Here is a 21,308-nt window from a genome sequence, read left to right on the forward strand (position 1 = left end):
ATCATACCACACTGCATCATTTTTTTCTACACTGGCTGTACCATCTCCATTGCTGGTTTATCATCCCAAAACCAATCTTTTAATGCTCTGGTTCTTCAGGGTTCCATCTTAGGCATTCTTCTCTTATCTCTCTACTCTGTCAACTGACTATCTCCAGAATCTCAGAGCTTTAAATACACATTTATGGTGATATCTACCACATTTAAATCTCCAGTTCAGTATTCTCCTTGGAGTTCCCAACAGATACACACAATTATTTGACTTTAATACTTAGATGCTTCAGGGACATCTTAAAATGGAACTTTCAACTTCTGCCTATCATAATTTCATTTCACTAAATGGCTCAAATCAGAAATTCATGAGGCAGATCCTCTTTTTCTCTTATTCACCCTTAATAAATAATCCATCAATGGGGTCGCATCAGATCTACTTCTAAAGCATACCTAGATTCCACCAAGTCTCTCCTAGTCCATTTTACCCACTTTAATCTGGTCACCATCCCCCTTCATCTGACCTACTGCATCCCTTCCAACTGGTCTCCCTACTTCCATTCTTGGCCCTCCAATACGCTTTCCATACATTGACCAAATATATCTTAAAATAAACCAATCATATCACTGTCTGACCCTTTAAAGGCTGTCTATTGCACATTGACTAAAACTCCTTCCTATGATCTACGAGGTTCTGTTTGACCTGGCTCCCAGCTATCACCTCAACCCTATCTTATACCATCCTTCTCCTGGGCCTTGCTCATCATCCTCCTTGCTCTTCCTTGGAGACAACATGCTTTTCTCACTTGAGGCCCTTTGCACACACTTTTCTTTCTACTAAAATGCACTCCTCTCCATATGCACGTGCCAGCCCCTTTCTCCCACTTTAGGCTTTGGCTTAAATTTCTCCTTTTCAGGGACTACTTATTTGGCCTGTCTTAGTCCCTTGTTTCTGCAACACACTGTAATTTATAATCATCTCATATATATCACTTTTTACTAGTTTACTGGTTTTTCAAATATAAGCCTCAGGATAGCAGTGGCGATTTCTGTGCTTTCAACCTGATGATTCTAGGGCCTGTAACCTTGTAAACACTAAGTAAATATTTATTTAATCAGTCAATGGATTAATCATGAATCAATTAATATTCATCAACTCATATTTCACTATCGCCAAAAAAAAAAAAAAAAACCAAAAAACCTAAAACCTTCTAGGGGAAAAGTAATCAAAGGGTTTTTATCTCTGGTCTGAAGAAAACTTAAAGTTCAAAGTTTGTTTCCCAAAGCAGTCTATTCTGGGAATGATTTAACAAGAAAAAAAAATGTGGAGAGATGTATTTTCTCTATAGATCACAAAAACACCCTCTTTAGGGCTGCTTCTGGGATCTACAAGCTAATATATAACAAACTAGTCCCACTGTTAACTATGCAGTGCCCACTTTACTGAGTTAAAGCAGGTATCTGGGCTTATTTGATGGGCACGCTTACCATTTAAATGCTCAATCCCACACTTCAAGTCTAGCATCCAATTAAAATGCATGGGGGAAGTTCACACCTTGGTATCTGCCTACATAGCTATCTATTTATGTAGCAAAAGCTGTCAACATGACAAGAAGAGATAGAATTTTTTTCCACTGTTCAGGAAGTACACTAATAACATTAACAACAGAAGTCAGAGCAACTTGAATCCATGTACTTCTACCCATCCCAAGGTATACGAAGATGAGGACCCTTTTAAGTTGCTCCAAGTATAACTACAGATGGATTCCCTGGTTTATAACATTCTAACTTTCTACTTCATAGTTCCTTGTATCTTTCTGTTTTCTTCCCTACCTACCCCTAGGGTTGTACACACTGATGATGCAGTAATGACAATGAAGATTTAAGTGGCGAAAATTCAATCTCTCTCACTCTCTCTCTCTCTAGCTCTCTCACCACCCCCCCGCCTTCCTCCCTCCCTCTCCATATTCATGCATACATATATACCCTTCCTCTCCATACTCATACATACATATATATATATATATATACTTTTTTTTAACCTTTGAGAGTTGGTCTCATCCATCATGGGCCTTTACTCTTATGTACTTAATATGTTTAGAACACTTTTGAATGAATGAATAATGGTTTCTACTATAGTTTTGAATCTACATATAAAGCATTAAGCATCTGCTAAGAATGAGAGTGACTGGGTATTCCAATTAGGTCGCAGGCCAGAATATGAATAAACCCAAGCATAATCAAAGAATTTAACTAAGCTTTTTTTGGTGACAAACCACCCCCAAACTTGGTGACATACAACAACAAACATTTACTCTCACACTCACAGGTCTGTGGCTCTACTCCGTGTATATTCATTCTAGACCAAGGCTGAAGGGACAACAGCCACTCAGGGCTATGTTCTTCTTATTAAGATATTCTATAGCTTCCTGAGGAACAAGGAGAAATATCTGGTGCCTTCTAAAGTATAGACCTATAACTGTCACACTGCCACCTCTACTCACACTCCTTTGACCAATTAAGTAATAATGCCAAGTCCAAAAGCAGTGGGGCAGGGAAATACACTTTTCTGAAGAAAGTGGGGGTGAAAACAAGTGAATATTTGCTAAATAATATAATCTATCACACTCCACTTTCTTGTTCAAAATTATGTATGTGCCTACCTCATGCAAAATACCACTCCCAAAAGAAGACATTCCAAATGTCGCATCCAATCATGACATCAGACATGGTCAGACATTAAATCCAGAATGCTGTGATACATATATACACACACACACACACATAGAGAGAGAGAGACAGAGACAGAGACAGAGACAGAGAGGGAGAAAGAGAGAGAGGTCTCCAACTGAATCCAGAGACATAGGAACTAAAGAGGCAAGTTATATGCCCAACATCCAATGTGAAAGATGGACAGAATAACTAAGATAACATTTCCATTGAAACAGCAGAAGACTTCCCAGCCCATAGCAATTACCACTCCCCAAAATTTCTGAAATACTGCTGGAAAATGTTGCAAGTTTGCTCTACTCTGGGGAGGGTCATTTTCCTTCATTAGGTTCCAGTTATTCTACCAGGAATAGCTCTCTGGTCCATTGTTCTGCATAGTGCTTGGCTCTGCTCTCTCTGAGGTCCTTCCTCTTTCACCATTTTGGACATCTACCTCTGAAAAGGTCAAGGGAGAACATATGCTTTTTTGTGAGAACAAGAGGTCCTTTTGCATCTCAAATACATCTCTGATCCTTTGTGTTTAGGCTGACAACATAGCTCTCTCAAGCACTCTGTCTCAAACACAACTCTCTACGTATTTGATTCTAGTCAATTATATGTGCCCAAATCCACCCCAGAGTTGTTTTTTTAAGACATGCTTCTTTCTATAGATTTAATTATGGATCCATTGGGCTTTTGTAGGACCATATCCTTAGCCTTTTTTCCAAATGAAAGAATCCACTAAATATCCTCTTAAACTCTTCTCAGGTCCTAACAAAGGCTGCATACAGCCACAGCTTTGATTTGGTCTTTAAACTGAAGCTATGCCATAATGGCCACACTTTGGATTTGTTGACAAGTAGTATCATTTACAGCACTGCAATTTCTGAATTATTTACATTCCCTCTAAATTCTGCTTGCAAACACTTTGTTTTCCCCCAAGCTTATTTCTTTATTGAGTGCCTTGTCAAATGCAGTTAGTTGCAACCAGCTCCCATTTCATTATTTTGTCTCAATAGCACCTAAAACAGTTACAAGATTATTCACTCTATATACTTTCTTCTAAGTCAGAGCACGCTGAGTTTTACCAAAAATGTCACTCACTAAAACAGCTCACCATTTTTCCATGTCCAATGAAAATCCCTCCCCGCTCACTACTTGTTCCCAAAGCTAATGGTCCACATTTCAGGTTTTAGTAATGTCAGCAATCTATTAGGTGTTTTTGTACCAGACTGTCTGTCATATTAGTTATCCAATTCTATGTAATAAATTACAACAAACTTACAGGCTTAAAATAATACACATTTATTATCTCACAGTTTTGGGGAGTCAAGGTTCTGAGTATAGCTTAGCTGTATTCTCTGCTTCATATTCTCACATGAAGTTACAACAAAATGCTGGGGTAGGGTCTCACCTGAGGCTCGACTAGGAAAAGGCCCCTTGCTCACTTGTATAGTTGTTGGCAACATTCATATCCCTGCAGCTATAGAATTCATAACAACTTGCTTCTTCAGAGCCAATGATGAAGAGACTCCTGCAAGAGAGGTACTACAATCTTAGATAATCACGTGAATATTGGGTTGGCCAAAAAGTTCGTTTGGGTTTTTCCATAAGATGTAATGGGAAAACCCGAACGAAATTTTTGGCCAACCCATATAATCACATATATCCCATTACCTTTGTCATATTTTGTAGAAACAACTCACAGGTCCTGCTCACTCTTAAGGGGAGGGGATCATACAAGGATGTGAACACAGGAGCTGAGGATCAGGGAGGCACTGAATCTGTTGTTCACTCGGCACCACCTATCTCCCTTCTAAAGGAGTGACTACATTCTCAGAATCTTCCAACTTGTGTTATGTGACTGTGGGTTAGAGTTTGCCAGTGAGAGGAACTTCTGTATGATTTGGAAAATAGAAGTAAAGTAAAAGCCACTAACCATAGAGGTTGTGGCACCCAGACGTAGAGACTTCACAGACCTCTCAGATGCTCTTGTGTTATCGTTATGGTAGCTTCTCAGATTCCCCCCTAAGTTCTGTCTGCTCCACATACCCCAGTGCTTCTGGCCAATGTCATTGCTGGTTGTTTCTCTGATCCTCTTTCTACCTCTTCCAGACCTTTATTACCCCAGCTTCTCCCTAATTCATGTAAATCTTAATCCCTATGTTAAATACCTTTTTCCCATAATAGTTGTGCTGGTTCTATTTTTCTGACCAAACCTAGATAGATATGCATATACTACTGACTCACAATTTTCAAACCTGTCTTACAATGAAATTTATCTTGTGAATATTTTTAAAAGTCTATATTCTAAATCAGAATCTTTGGGAAGTGGACTCTAGAATCTGGATTATCACAACAATTTCCCAGATGATTCTGATACAAAATCAGTTTGGGGAGCCAAATGAAGCAGCACTAACCTGTAAATCAGGAGAGCTGGACCAGAGTCTCAGCTCTTACCAGCTAACATTCTGACACTAAGTCAACATTCTGACACTTAGTAAGTCACCTAATATTTCTATGCCTCTATTTTTATGTCATATACAATATTTCTTTGTATATCAAAGGAAATTAGATTATTTCTAAGGTTTCCTTGATCTGAAATTTGATTCTGAGACACTATTTCAAACACTAACATTGTTATCTGGGTTTTAATCCAAACTCCATAACTAAATAGATCTGTGACCTTGAGAATGTTACCTCAGTCCTCTAGGTCACAATTTCCTCATCCATAAAACACAGATGATAACAGTGTCTACCTCAATGGGGAGTTATGAGTATAAAATTCACTAAATCATACAAGGCCTATAAAGTATTTAAAAGAGTGTCAGGAATATGGTAAGCACTATATAAGTGCTTATTAAAATAAAATTTCAATGCAACAGAGAATAATGAACATTACTACTAGCACTAATATTCTAAGCTAATAGTATAACATTCTAGGCAATAGGGATACAAAATAAATATGATAAAATAGTACCCATAGAGCTCACAGGTTGACAGGAAAGATGGAGATACAAACATAGAATTGTAAGAGAATGTGATAAGTGGTCAACACCTAGGGTTCCTTAGGAGCCCTGGAAATAACTAATTTCGCCTGAAGGAAGCAGGGAAAGACTCAGGAGATGACATTTGAATTGTTTAGAAGAACACTGCCTGGGGGAGAAAGTAGTACTCCAAGACACTAATTATATATTCGCATAAAAAGAGCAGACTGTCAAAAATATTGTTTCTTCAGGCAATACATAGGCTTTCAACATTCATATTTGATCTATAAATAGGTGAAATATAACACTGTTGAAAGTTGGAAATGTGATTGGTAGTAGATATCAGAATATTCATTTTGGCAGCTTAAATAAGAATGGGAATAGACAGCTCAGTTCTGATAAGGGGGCTCAATGAGACATACTAATGGGATCACAGGTAAGGCATCTGCGTATGGCCACATAATCTGTGCAGTGCACAATACTAGGGGCTGCCAGTGACAGCAAGTGCAAAATAAGTCCCATCCTCCCTGCCTAGTCTCAGGCTCTTTTTATTTTTCCCATCACCATCCTTAAAATGCAAGGATTGATCCTCATGTTGTAAGGTGTTTGCTGCATCTCCAGGACTCATATCTACTTTCCAGACAGCAAAAGTGGGGAAAGGTAAAAGGGGTAAAAATGATTTCTCTTAGTAAGGCTTTGGCTTTTATTCAAAAGTGATGCCCTGGGCTTCCCTGGTGGCGCAGTGGTTGAGAGTCCGCCTGCCGATGCAGGGGACATGGGTTCGTGCCCCGGTCTGGGAAGATCCCACATACCGCGGAGCGGCTGGGCCCGTGAGCCATGGCCGCTGAGCCTGCGCATCCGGAGCCTGTGCTCCACAACAGGAGAGGTCACAACACTGAGAGGCCTGCGTGCTGGGGGAAAAAAAAAAAAAAAAAAAGTGATGCCCTCCAGGGGACCTTCAAGATGGCTGAGGAGTAAGACGTGGAGATCATCTTCCTCCCTATACAGCAGAAATACATCTACATGTGGAACAAACCCTACAGAACACCTATTGAACACTGGCAGAAGACGTCAGACTTCCCAAAAGCCTCAGAAACAGTGAATTAAATCTCCACAATCAACTTGATGTAACCTGCATCTGTGGAATAAGGGAATACACAACAAATCATCCCAAAATTGAGGCAGTGAACTTTGGGAGCAACTGCAGACTTGGGGTTTGCTTTCTGCATCTAATTTGTTTCTGGTTTTATGTTTATCTTAATTTAGTATTTAGAGCTTACTATCATTGACAGATTTGTTTATTGAGTTGGTTGTGCTACCTTTTTTTTTTAAATATACATATATATTTTTTTCCTTTTCCTCTTTTTGTGAGTGTGTATGTGTATACTTTTTGTATGATTTTCTCCGTATAGCTTTGCTTTTACCATTTGTCCTAGGGTTCTATCTGTCCATTTTTTGTTTGTTTGATTCTTTGTTTTCTTTTTACTATAGTTTTTAGTGCTTCTTATCACTGGCAGATTTGTTTTTTGGTTTCATTGCTCTCTTCTTTCTTTTTTTTTTAATTACTTTTTAATTTTTTTATTTTTAATAACGTTTTTGTTTTTTATTTTAATAACTTTATCTTTTCCTTCCTTTCTTTCTTTCTTTCTTTGTCTCTTTCTCTTTCTCTCTCTCTCTCTCTCTCTCTCTCTCTCTTTCTTTCTTTTTTTCTCCCTTTTCTTCTGAGCCATGTGGCTGACAGGGTCTTGGTGCTCCAGCCGGGTATCAGGCATGAGCCTCTGAGGTAGGAGAGCCTAGTTCAGGACACTGGTCCACCAGAGGCCTCCCGGACGCATGTATTATAAAACAGCGAAAACTCTCCCAGAGATCTACATCTCAACGCTAAGACCCAGCTCTACGCAACAACCAGCAAGCTACAGTGCTGGACACCGTATGGCAAACAACTAGTAAAACAGGAACACAAGCCACCCATTAACAGAGAAGCTGCTTAAAATCATAATAAGGTCACATACCCCAAAACACACAAACAGACGTGGTTCTGCCCACCAGAAAGACAAGATCCAGCATCATCCAAGAGAACACAGGCACCATTCCCCTCCACCAGAAAGTCTACACAACCCCCTGGTAAAATCTTAGGAACAGAGGGCAGACATCAAAAACAACAGGAACCACAAACCCACAGTCTGTGAAAAGGAGACCCCCAAAACAGTAAGTTAAGCAAAATGAGAAGACAGAGAAATATGCAGCAGATGCAGGAGCAAGGTAAAAACCAACCAGACCAAACAAATGAAGAGGAAATAGGCAGTCTACCTGAAAAATAATTCAGAGTAATGATAGTAAAGATGATCCAAAATCTTGGAAATACAATGGAGAAAATACAAGAAACATTTAACAAGGACCCAGAAGAACTAAAGAGCAAACAAACAATGATGAACAACACAATAAATGAAATGAAAAATTCTCTAGAAGGAATCAAGAGCAGAATAACTGAGGCAAAAGAACGGATAAGTGACCTGGAAGATAAAACAGTGGAAATAACTACAGCAGAGCAGAATAAACAAAATAGAATGAAAAGAATTGAGAACAGTCTCAGAGACCTCTGGGACAATATTAAATGCACCAACATTCTTATTATAGGGATCCCAGAAAAAAAAGAGAAATAAAAGGGACTGAGAAAATATTTGAAGAGATTATAGTTGAAAACTTCCCTAACATGGAAAAAGAAATAGTCAATCAGGTCCAGGAAGCACAAGCAGTCCCATAGAGGATAAATCCAAGGAGAAACATGAGAAGACACATATTAATCAAACTATCAAAAATTAAATACAAAGAAAAAATATTAAAAGCACCAAGGAAAAAATGAAAATAAATAAGGAAACACAAGCTTTAAATGACACATCAAACAAGATGGACTTAACTGATATTTACAGGATATTCCATCCAAAAACAACAAAATACACTTTATTCTGAAGTGCTCAAGGAACATTCTCCAGGATAGATCATATCTTGGGTCACAAATCAAGCCTTGGTAAATTTAAGAAAATTGAAATCTTACCAAGTATCTTTTCCGACCACAACACTATGAGATTAGATATCCGTTACAGGAAAAAAAATCTGTAAAAAATACAAACACGGGAGGCTAAACAATACACTACTAAATAACCAAGAGATCACTGAAGAAATCAAAGAGGAAACCAAAAAATAGCTCAAAAAAGAGGAAATCAAAAATTAGAAAAAAATGGGCTTCCCTGGTGGTGCAGTGGTTGAGAGTCCGCCTGCCGATGCAGGGGACATGGGTTCGTTCCCCGGTCTGGGAGGATCCCACATGCCATGGAGCGGCTGGGCCTCTGAGCCATGGCCGCTGAGCCTGCGCGTCTGGAGCCTGTGCTCCGCAACGGGAGAGGCCACAACAGTGAGAGGCCCGCGTACCACAAAAAAAAAAAAAAAAAATGGCAATGAAAACATGACGACGCAACTTATGGGATGCAGCAAAAGCAATTTTAAGAGGGAAGCTTATAGCAATACAATTCTACCTCAAGAAACAAGAAACATCTCAAATAAACAATGTAACCTTACACCTAAAGCAATTAGAGAAAGAAGAACGAAAAAACCCAAAAGTTAGCAGAAGGAAACAAATCATAAAGATCAGATAACAAATAAATGAAAAAGAAATGAAGGAAACGATAGAAAAGATCAATAAAACTAAAAGCTGGATCTTTGAGAAGATAAACAAAATTGATAAACCATTAGCCAGACTCATCAGGAAAATAAGGGAAAAGACTAAAATCAACAGAATTAGAACTGAAAAAGGAGAAGTAACACCTGACATTGCAGAAATACAGAGGATCATGAGAGATAACTACAAGCAACAATATGCCAATAAAATCGTCAACCTGGAAGAAATGGACAAATGCTTAGAAAAGCACAATCTTCCAAGGCTGAGCGAGGAAGAAATAAAAAATATCAACAGACCATTCACAAGCACTGAAACTGAAACTGTGATTAAAAATCTTCCAACAAACAAATGCCCAGGACCAGATGGCTTCACAGGCAAATTTTGTCAAACATTTAGAGAAGAACTAACACCTGTCCTTCTCTAACTCTTCCAAAATACAGCAGAGTGAGGAACACTCCCAAACTCATTCTACAAGGCCACCATCACCCTGTTAACAAAACCAGACAGGGATGTCACAAAGAAAGAAAACTACAGGCCAATATCACTGATGAACATAGATGCAAAAGTCCTCAACAAAATACTAGCAAACAGAATCCAACAGCACATTAAAAGAATCATACACCATGATCAAGTGGGGTTTATCCCAGGAATGCAAGGATTCTTCAACATACGCAAATCAATCAATGTCATACACCATATTATCAAATTGAAGGAGAAAAACAATATGATCATCTCAATAGATGCAGAAAAAGCTTTTGACAAAATTCAACACCCATTTATGATAAAAACCCTCCAGAAAGTAGGCACAGAGGGAACTTACCTCAACATAATAAAGGCCATATATGACAAAACCATAGCCAGCGTGGTTCTCAATGGTGAAAACTTGAAACCATTTCCACTAAGACTAGTAACAAGACAAGGTTTCCCACTCTCACCACTATTGTTCAACACAGTTTTGGAAGTTTTAGCCACAGCAATCAGAGAAGAAAAAGAAATAAAATGAATCCAAATCAGAAAAGAGGAAGTAGAGGTGTTACTGTTTGTAGATGACATGATAATATACATACAGAATCCTGAAGATGCTACCAGAAAACTTCTAGACCTAATCAATGAATCTGGTAAAGTAGCAGGATACAAAATTAATGCACAGAAATCTCTGGCATTCCTACACACTAATGATGAAAAATCTGAAAGTGAAATTAAGGAAACACTCACATTTACCATTGCAACAAAAAGAATAAAATACCTAGGAATAAACATACCCGTGGAGAAAAAAGACCTGCATGCAGAAAACTATAAGACACTGATGAAAGAAATTAAAGATGATACAAACAGATGGAGAGATATACCATGTTCTTGGATTGGAACAATCAACATTGTGAAAATGACTCTACTACCCAAAGCAATCTACAGATTCAACACAATCCCTATCAAACTACCAAGGGCATTTTTCATAGAACTAGAACAAAAAATATAACAATTTGTATGGAAACACAAAAGACCCTGAATAGCCAAAGCAATCTTGAGAAACAAAAAACGGAGCTGGAGGAATCAGGCTCCCGGACTTCAGACTATACTACCTTGCTACAGTAATCAAGATAGTATGGTACTGGCACAAAAACGGAAATATAGACCCATAGAACAGGATAGAAATCCCAGAGACAAACCCACTCACATATGTTCACCTTATTTTTGATAAAGGAGGCAAGAATATACAATGGAGAAAACACAGCTTCTTCAATAAGTGGTTCTGGGAAAACTGGACAGCTACATGTAAAAGAATGAAAGTAGAACACTCCCTAATACCATACACAAGAATCAACTCAAAATGGATTAAAGACCTACATGTAAGGCTAGACACTATAAAACTCTTAGAGGAAAACACAGGCAGAACACTCAGTGACATAAACCACAGGAAGATCCTTTTTGACCCACTTCCTAGAGAAATGGAAATAAAAATAGGGCTTCCCTGGTGGCACAGTGGTTGAGAGTCCGCCTGCCGATGCTGGGGACATGGGTTCATGCCCCGGTCCGGGAAGATCCCACATGCCGCGGAGTGGCTGGGCCCGTGAGCCATGGCCACTGAGCCTGCGCGTCCGGAGCCTGTGTTCCGCAACGGGAGAGGCCACAACAGTGAGAGGCCCGCGTACCACGAAAAAAAAACCAAAAATATAAAAATAAACAAATGGAACCTAATGAAACTTAAAAGGTTTTGCACAGCCAAGGAAACCATAAACAAGACCAAAAGACAACCCTCAGAATGGGAGAAAATATTTGCAAATGAAGCAGCTGACAAAGGATTAATCTCCAAAATATACAAGCAGCTTATGCTGCTCAATATCAAAGAAACAAAAAACCCAATCCAAAAATGGGCAGAAGACCTAAATAGACATTTCTCCAAAGACGATATGCAGATTGCCAACAAACACATGCATGGATGCTCAACATCACTAATCATTAGAGAAATGCAAATCAAAACTACAGTGAGGTACACCTCGCACCAGTCAGAACGGCCATCACGAAAAGTCTACAAACAATAAGTGCTGGAGAGGGTGTGAATAGGGAACACTCTTGCACTCTTGGTGGGAATGTAAATTGATACAGCCACTATGGAGAACAGTATGGAGGTTCCTTAAAAAACTAAAAATAGAGCTACCATATGAGCCAGCAATCTGGGCATATACACTACTGGGCATATACCCTGAGAAAACCATAATTCAAAAAGACTCATGTATTAACAATGTTCATTGCAGCTCTGTTTACAATAGCCAGGAGATGGAAGCAACCTAAGTGTCCATCGACAGATGAATGGATAAGAAGATGTGGCACATATATACAATGGAATATTACTCAGCCATAAAAAGAAATGAAATTGAGTTATTTGTAGTGAGGTGGATGGACATTGAGTCTGTCATACATAGTGAAGTAAGTCAGAAAGAGAAAAACAAATACCATATGCTAACACATATATATGGAATATAAAAAAAATTGTTTCTGAAGAACCTAGGAGCAGGACAGGAATAAAGATGCATACATAGAGAATGGACTTGAGGACATGGGGAGGGGGAAGGGTAAGCTGGGACAAAATGAGAGAGTGGCATGGACATATATACACTACTAAATGTAAAATAGCTAGTGTGAAGCAGCCACATAGCACAGGGAGATCAGCTTGGTGCTTTGTTTCCACCTAGAGGGGTGGGGTAGGGAGGGTGAGAGGGAGACGCAAGAGGGAGGAGATATGGGGATATATGTATATATATAGCTGATTCACTTTGTTATAAAGCAGAAACTAACACACCATTGTAAATCAATTATACTCCAATAAAGATGTTAAAAAAAAAAGAAAAGAATAAATGCTTAGCACTTATTCTGGGGAAAAAAAAATGTGATGCCCTCCAATGGGACTTTCCAGACATATCATCTTCTAGAGCTCTGGCACAACTTTGCTGCAAGTATGGTGGGGAGGTTTAGAAGACTGCCACCAACCAGCAGGTTGGCCTCGGGTAAGTCCTTTCCAGAAGAAGAAAGCCATACAGAAAGAGGATTTGATTGGAGGTTGACATTTACTGACGTAACCCATTCTGAGATCATTTTGAGGGAATCATGCAATGTTTCAAGCTTTCTGATTTCCACACAATATACTGTTGTGAGAGGCAGTGACCTTCCCCCTGCGTATTTGCTTTCTTTCCACTCTCTGCCTGAATCTATGCACGAGCCATGCTGGACTTCGTTTCTTGGACAAACAACATTCTACTTTTCCTCGAGATCTTTGCCTTGCTCTTCCTTCTGCTTGAACCCCTGTTTTCTCCCCCTCTTTCTCCTTTCCCAGCTAACTCCTTCCCATTAATAAAGTCTCAACTTAAATGTCATTTTCAGGCAATTCTCACAAATGCCCAGGCCAGATTAGTTCTATAACCAAGAGCACTGTATACTCAGCACACTTTATATAAGTACCACGCGCTAACCGATTGCGCCACTGGAGCTCCTACTCAGCACACTTTAAATTCAGTTTCATATCTGTCTTGTGCTCTAACTCATAAAATTCATCAAGAGAGGGATTCTGTATTTGCTTATCTACCAGGTGGCTGGCCAATAATATAATTTTGTTGACTTATTTGTTCAGTTATTTAATCAAAGAGAAGGTAAAATTTTAAGAATCCCTGCACGTTTTAGCTTTCCCTAAAATCAACAGTTTAGTGTTTCTATGCACCACATAAATACTTCGAAATAAATTGACTTCTTAATATTATAGAAATTTAGATGTTAAAAATATGCTAATAACTTATAGAAGCCACTGATAGATGTGTGTTTATATGAGATCATATTTTCTAGGCCCATACATATGGTAACTTTGTCTAAGAGACATCAATTTAATCACATCTTTTACCCTTAAATCTTTTCCCTGGGGCCACTACTAGTAATTTAAGAAGAATTTTCATAATGTCTCTTATCCTTTTAAAAATATTAAATTAAATTAAAACTTGACTTTCAGGATTTCATGCTTCTTTTCAAATTCAGTATCTTGGCCTAGTGCATTCCATGCACACACCACAGCAGTCTCTAAGACAATTTATAAATTTATTTTTTTCATTTATCAAATATACATTACCTCTCTACTGCATACCAGATATTTCATTTCTGTTCATTTTAATAAAAATTATTTTCACAGGGTGAAAACGCACATAGTAACCTTAGAATTGCCATATGTAGGTCATCTAAAAATGAATTCTTCATTTCATAAAGGAGAAATTAAACCACTATAACCACCAAGAATGAACATTAATATGTTGACAGTTTTATTATACTGCATTTTATTACCTGAAACTTTTGTGACACTTCATTAATTGTATATCTAACATGATAAAAGACAGGGGGACAAAACTTAAAACCTCAATTCTTATTCTAAAACAAAGGCAATGAATAGTTTATGATTTCAATTAGGATCTATTGTTGGTTCTTAAAATCCCTTTTTTAAATTAATTTGCTGGCCTTTGCTTCCTTATGGTGTCCTCTGTCTTTAACATAAAATGGTTAGTCTACTTCACGTAAATTTTCTTCCATGGGTAAATCTGCTCTGTGACTCCATTCTACTTTTCTGAGTTTATAAAATATCCTTTATATCTTCATTGCCATGGATGTTGGTTTTGTTGTAATGCAATTAAACATGAAATAATTAAATGTTGCATAAAAAACATCAATGTCAGATTAGTCTCTCAAACTCATTAGTAGATAGCGCAGTGATTACCCTAAGAGACTATATTTTTGAGGAAACAAAACAATGTACTTTCCACTTATTTCCTATCTGTTTTTAGAAGCAAATACGATAGTTCATTTGCTTCAGTAGTCATGTTTCTAGAAACCAAAGGAAAAGAATCTCATATGTGCCAAGTTATGGTCAAACTCATTTTCTAAACTTAGAAGAATCTTGAAACTGATGGTACATCAAGCTGTGAAACTGAGTCAAGTGAAAAAGGAAAGCGTACAATTGGGTTTGTTTCTGCATGGCCTGGACACTAGGAAGTAGAGAGACAATCAGTAGTCTTGAACATCCACGGATATACAGGTAAACGTCTTTACATTCTATTCAAGCTTATATCAAGCAAAAAATTAAAGTTTAAAAAAAGTAGTTAAAATTAGGTAAAAGCAAAACATTTAAGAGATTGGAATATGAAACTTTTTAGTGAGAAATTTCTCCACTGAGATACCCATTTAGTTTCAGTTAAAATGAGGACTGAAAAAATTCATCTTGATTTGCATTGTAACTTCAGTATAATGCATTTACAATGAAATTCTGGTTTCCCAAGCACCTGCCGAGCCCTATTACTTCTTCTGCTGATTAGAATATCCTCTAATGTACCATATGACTCTTCACTTATTGTTCTTAAACCGCTCTTTGTTGAAACTTTATTTTTTTTTTACATCTTTATTGAACTATAATTTCTTTACAAAGGTGTGTTACTTTCTGCTTTATAACAAAGTGAATCAGCTATACATATACATATGTTCCCATATCTCTTCCCTCTTGTGCCTCCCTCCCTCCCACCCCCCCTACCCACCCCTCTAGGTGATCACAGAGCACAGAACTGATCTTCCTGTGCTATGCGGCTGCTTCCCACTAGCTATCTATTTTACGTTTAGTAGTGTATATATGTCCATGCCACTCTCTCACTTCATCCCAGCTTACCCTTCCCCCTCCCCGTGTCCAGAAGTACATTCGCTACATCTGTGTCTTTATTCCTGTCCTGTCCCTAGGTTCCTCAGAACCATATTTGGGGTCTTTTACATTCGATATATATGTGTTAGCATACGGTATTTGTTTTTCTCTTTCTGACTTACTTCACTCTGTAGAACAGACTCTAGGACCATCTACCTCACTACAAATACCTCAATTTCGTTTCTTTCTATGGCTGAATGATATTCCATTGTATATATGTGACACATCTTCTTTATCCACTCATCTATTGATGGACACGTAGGTTACTTCCATGTCCTGGCTATTGTAAATAGAGCTGCAATGAGCATTGTGGTACACGACTCTTTTTGAATTATGGTTATCTCAGGGTATATGCCCAGTAGTGGGATTGCTGGGTCATATGGTACCTCTGTTTTTAGTTTTTTAAGGAAACTCCATACTGGTCTCCATAGTGGCTGTACCAATTCACATTCCTACCAGCACTGCAAGAGTGTTCATTTTTCTCCACACCCTCTCCAGCATTTATTGTTTCAAGATTTTTTGATGATGGCCATTCTGACTGGTGTGAGATGATGTCTCATTGGAGATTTGATTTGCATTTCTCTAATGATTATTGATGTTGAGCATTCTTTCATGTGTTTTTTAGCAGTCTGTATTTCTTCTTTGGAGAAATGTCTATTTAGGTCTTCTGCCCATTTTTGGATTGGGTTGTTTGTTTTTTGTTATTGAGCTGCATGAGCTGCTTGTAAATTTTGGAAATTAATCCTTTGTCAGTTGCTTCATTTGCAAATATTTTCTCCCATTCTGAGGGTTGTCTTTTGGTCTTGTTTATGGTTTCCTTTGCTGTGCAAAAGCTTTGAAATTTCATTAGGTCCCATTTGTTTATTTTTGTTTTTATTTCCATTTCTCTAGGAGGTGGGTCAAAAAGGATCTTCCTGTGGTTTATGTCATAGGGTGTTCTATGTTTTCCTCTATGAGTTTGATAGTTTCTGGCCTTACATTGAGGTCTTTAATCCATTTCGAGCTTATTTTTGTGTATGGTGTTATGGAGTGTTCTAATCTCATACTTTTACATGTACCTGTCCAGTTTTCCCAGCACCACGTATTTAAGAGGCTGTCCTTTCTCCACTGTACATTCCTGCCTCCTTTATCAAAGATAAGTTGATCATACATGCGTGGGTTTATCTCTGGGTTTTCTATCCTGTTCCATTGATCTATCTTTCTGCTTTTGTGCCAGTACCATACTGTCTTGATTACTGTAGCTTTGTAGTATAGTCTGAAGTCAGGGAGCCTGATTCCTCCAGCTCCGTTTTTCATTCTCAAGATTGCTTTGGCTATTCAGGGTCTTTTGTATTTCCATACAAATTGTGAAATTTTTTGTTCTAGTTCTGTGAAAACTACCAGTGGTAGTTTGATAGAGATTGCATTGAATCTATAGATTGCTTTGGGTAGTACAGTCATTTTCACAATGTTGATTGTTCCAATCCAAGAACATGGTAAATCTCTCCATCTATTTGTATCATCTTTAATTTCTTCATCAGTGTCTTATAATTTTCTGCATACAGGTCTTTTGTCTCCTTAGGTAGGTTTATTACTAGATGTTTTATTTTTTTTGTTGCAATGGTAAATGGGAGTGTTTTGTTGATTTCACTTTCAGATTTTTCATCACTATTGTATAGGAATGCCAGAGATTTCTGTGCATTAATTTTGTAATCTGCTACTTTACCAAATTCATCGATTAGCTCTAGTACTTTTCTGGTAGCATCTTTAGGATTCTCTATGTATAGTATCATGTCATCTGCAAACAGTGACAGCTTTACTTCTTCTTTTCCAATTTGGATTCCTTTTATTTCCTTTTCTTCTCTGATTGCTGTGGCTAAAACTTCCAAAACTATGTTGAATAAGAGTGGTGAGAGTGGGCAACCTTGTCTTGTCCTTGATCTTAGTGGAAATGCTTTCAGGTTTTCACCATTGAGGACAATGTTGGCTGTGGGTTTGTCATATATGGCCTTTATTATGTTGAGGAAAGATCCCTCTATGCCTACTTTCTGCACGGTTTTTATCATAAATGGGTGTTGAATATTGTCAAAAGCTTTTTCTGGATCTATTGAGATGATCATATGGTATTTCACCTTCAATTTGTTAATATGGTGTATGACATTGATTGATTGGCATATATTGAAGAATCCTGGCATTCCTGGAATAAACCCCACTTGATCATGGTGTATGATCCTTTTAATGTGCTGTTGGATTCTGTTTGCTAGTATTTTGTTGAGGACTTTTGCATCTATGTTCATCAGTGGTATTGGCCTGTAGCTTTCTTTCTTTGTGACATCCTTGTCTGGTTTTGTTATCAGGGTGATGGTGGCCTCGTAGAATGAGGTAGGGAGTGTTCCTCCCTCTGCTACATTTTGGAAGAGTTTGAGAAAGATAGCTGTTAGCTCTCCTCTAAATGTTTCATAGAATTCGCCTGTGAAGCCATCTGGTCCTGGGCTTTTGTTCGTTAGGAAGATTTTTAATCACAGTTTCAATTTTAGTGCTTCTGATTGGTCTGTTCACATTTTCTATTTCTTCCTGATTCAGTCTTTGCAGGTTGTGCATTTCTAAGAATTTGTTCACTTCTTCCAGGTTGTCCATTTTATTGGCATAGAGTGCTTGTAGTAATCTCTCATGATCTTTTGTATTTCTGCAGTGTCAGTTGTTACTTCTCCTTTTTCATTTATAATTCTATTGATTTGAGTCTTCTCCCTTTTTTTCTTGAAGAGTCTGGTTAATGGTTTATCAATTTTGTTTATCGTCTCAAAGAACCAGCTTTTAGTTTTATCGATCTTTGCTATCGTTTCCTTCATTTCTTTTGCATTTATCTCTGATCTGATCTTTAAGATTTGTTTCCTTCTGCTAACTTTGGAGTATTTTTGTTCTTCTTTCTCTAATTGCTTTAGGTGTAAGGTTAGGTTGTTTATTTGAGATGTTTCCTGTTTCTTAGGGTACGATTGTATTGCTATAACCTTCCCTCTTTGAACTTTTTCTGCTGCATTCCATAGGTTTTGGGTCATCATGTCTCCACTGTCATTTGTTTCTAGGTATTTTTTGATTTCCTCTTTGATTTCTTCAGTGATCACTTCGTTATTAAGTAGTGTATTCTTTAGCCTCCATGTGTTTGTATTTTTACAGATCTTTTCCTGTAATTGATATCTAGTCTCATAGCGTTGTGGTCGGAAAAGATACTTGATACGATTTCAATTTTCTTAAATTTACCAAGGCTTGATTTGTGACCCAAGATATGATCTATCCTGGAGAATGTTCCATGAGCACTTGAGAAAAATGTGTATTCTTTTGTTTATGGATGGAATGTCCTATAAATATCAATTAAGTCCATCTTGTTTAATGTATCATTTAAAGCTTGAGTTTCCTTATTTATTTTCATTTTGGATGATCTGTTCATTGGTGAAAGTGGGGTGTTGAAGTCCCCTACTATGAATGTGTTACTGTCAATTTCCCCTTTTATGGCTGTTAGTATTTACCTTATGTATTGAGGTGCTCCTATGTTGGGTGCATAAGTATTTACATGTTATATCTTCTTCTTGAATCAATCCCTTGATCATTATGTAGTGTCCTTCTTTGTCTCTTCTAATAGTCTTTATTTTAAAGTCTATTTTGTCTGATATGAGAATTGCTACTCCAGCTTTTTTTTGGTTTCCATTTGCATGGAATATCTTTTTCCATCCCCTTACTTTCAGTCTGTATGTGTCTCTGGGTCTGAAGTGGGTCTCTTGTAGACAGCAGATATATGGGTATTGTTTTTGTTTCCATTCAGCCAGTCTGTCTTTTGGCAGGAGCATTTAGCCCATTTACATTTAAGGTAATTACCGATATGTATGTTCCTATTCCTATTTTCTTAATTGTTTTGGGTTTGTTATTGTAGGTCTTTTCCTTCTCTTGTGTTTCTTGCCCAGGGAAGTTCCTTTAGCATTTGTTGTAAAGTTCGTTTGGTGGTGCTGAACTCTTTCAGCTTTTGCTTGTCTGTAAAGGTTTTAATTTCTCCATCAAATCTGAATGAGATCCTTGCTGGGTACAGTAATCTTGGTTGCACGTTTTTCTCCTTCATCACTTTAAATATGTCCTGCCACTCCCTTCTGGCTTGCAGAGTTTCTGCTGAAAGTTCAGCTGTTAACCTTATGGGGATTCCCTTGTGTGTTATTTGTTGTTTTTCCCTGCTGCTTTTAATATGTTTTCTTTGTATTTAATTTTTCACAGTTCGATTAATATGTGTCTTGGCGTATTTCTCCTTGGATTTATCCTGTATGGGACTCTCTGTGCTTCCTGGACTTGATTAACTATTTCCTTTCCCATATTAGGGAAGTTTTCAACTATAATCTCTTCAAATATTTTCTCAGTCCCTTTCTTTTTCTCTTCTTCTTCTGGAACCCCTATAATTCGAATGTTGGTGCGTTTAATATTGTCCCAGAGGTCTCTGAGACTGTCCTCAGTTCTTTTCATTCTTTATTCTGCTCTGCAGAAGTTATTTCCACTATTTTATCTTCCAGGTCACTTATCCGTTCTTCTGCCTCAGTTATTCTGCTATTGATCCCATCTAGAGTATTTTTAATTTCATTTATTGTGTTGTTCATTGTTGTTTGTTTCACCTTTCATTCTTCTAGGTTCTTGTTAAATGTTTCTTGCATTTTGTCTATTCTATTTCCAAGATTTTGGATCATCTTTACTCTCATTATTCTGAATTCTTTTTCAGGTAGACTGCCTATTTCCTCTTCATTTGTTAGGTCTGGTGGGTTTTTATCTTGCTCCTTCATCTGTGGTGTGTTTTTCTGTCTTCTCATTTTGCTTATCTTACTGTGTTTGGGGTCTCCTTTTTGCAGGCGGCAGGTTCGTAGTTCCCGTTGTTTTTGGTGTCTGGTCCCAGTGGCTAATTTTGGTTCAGTGGGTTGTGTAGGCTTCCCGGTGGAGGGGACTAGTGCCTGTGTTCTGGTAGATGAGGCTGGATCTTGTCTTTCTGGTGGGCAGGTCCACATCTGGTGGTGTGTTTTGGGGTGTCTGTGTAGTTATGATTTTAGGTAGCCTCTCTGCTAATGGTGGGGTTGTGTTCCTGTCTTGCTAGTTGTTTGGCATAGGGTGTCCAGCACTGTAGCTTGCTGGTCGTTGAGTGAAGCTGGGTGTTGGTGTTGAGACGGAGATCTCTGGGAGATTTTCACTGTTTGATATTCCATGGAGCTGGGAGGTCTCTTGTGGACCAGTGTCCTGAAGTTGGCTCTCCCACCTCAGAGGCATAGCATTTACTCTTGGCTGCAGCACCAAGAGCCTTTCATCCACACGGCTCAGAATAAAAGGGAGAAAAAGTAGAAAGAAAGAAAGAAAGAGAGGGAGGGAGGGAGGGAGGGAGGGAGGAAGGGAGGAAGGAAGGAAGGAAGGAAGGAAGGAAGGAAGGAGGGAGGGAAGGAGGGAAGGAGGGAGGAAGGAAGGAAGGAAGAAGGTAGGAAGAAGCAAGGAAGAAGGAAGGAAGGAAAGAAGATAAAATGAAATAAAATAAAGTAAGATAAAATAAAAAAGTTATTAAAATAAAAAATAATTATTAAAAAAATTTTTTTAAAAAGAAAAAAGAAAAAAAAAACGGATGGATAGAACCCTAGGACAAATGGTGAAAGCAAAGCTATACAGACAAAATCTCACACAGAAGCATACACATACACACTCACAAAAAGAGGAAAAGTAGAAAAAATAATATATCTTGCTCTCAA

General features: G+C 38.0%; 1 long non-coding RNA gene across 2 annotated transcripts in view; it reads right to left on the reverse strand.

Annotated features, from left to right (window-relative positions):
- Positions 1-21,308, reverse strand: part of LOC307186006 — a 424,126-nt gene that overhangs the window by 385,940 nt on the left and 16,878 nt on the right. The window lies entirely within an intron of this gene.

The sequence above is a fragment of the Stenella coeruleoalba genome (assembly GCF_951394435.1).
Source record: "Stenella coeruleoalba genome assembly, chromosome: 4".
Taxonomy (NCBI): domain Eukaryota; kingdom Metazoa; phylum Chordata; class Mammalia; order Artiodactyla; family Delphinidae; genus Stenella; species Stenella coeruleoalba.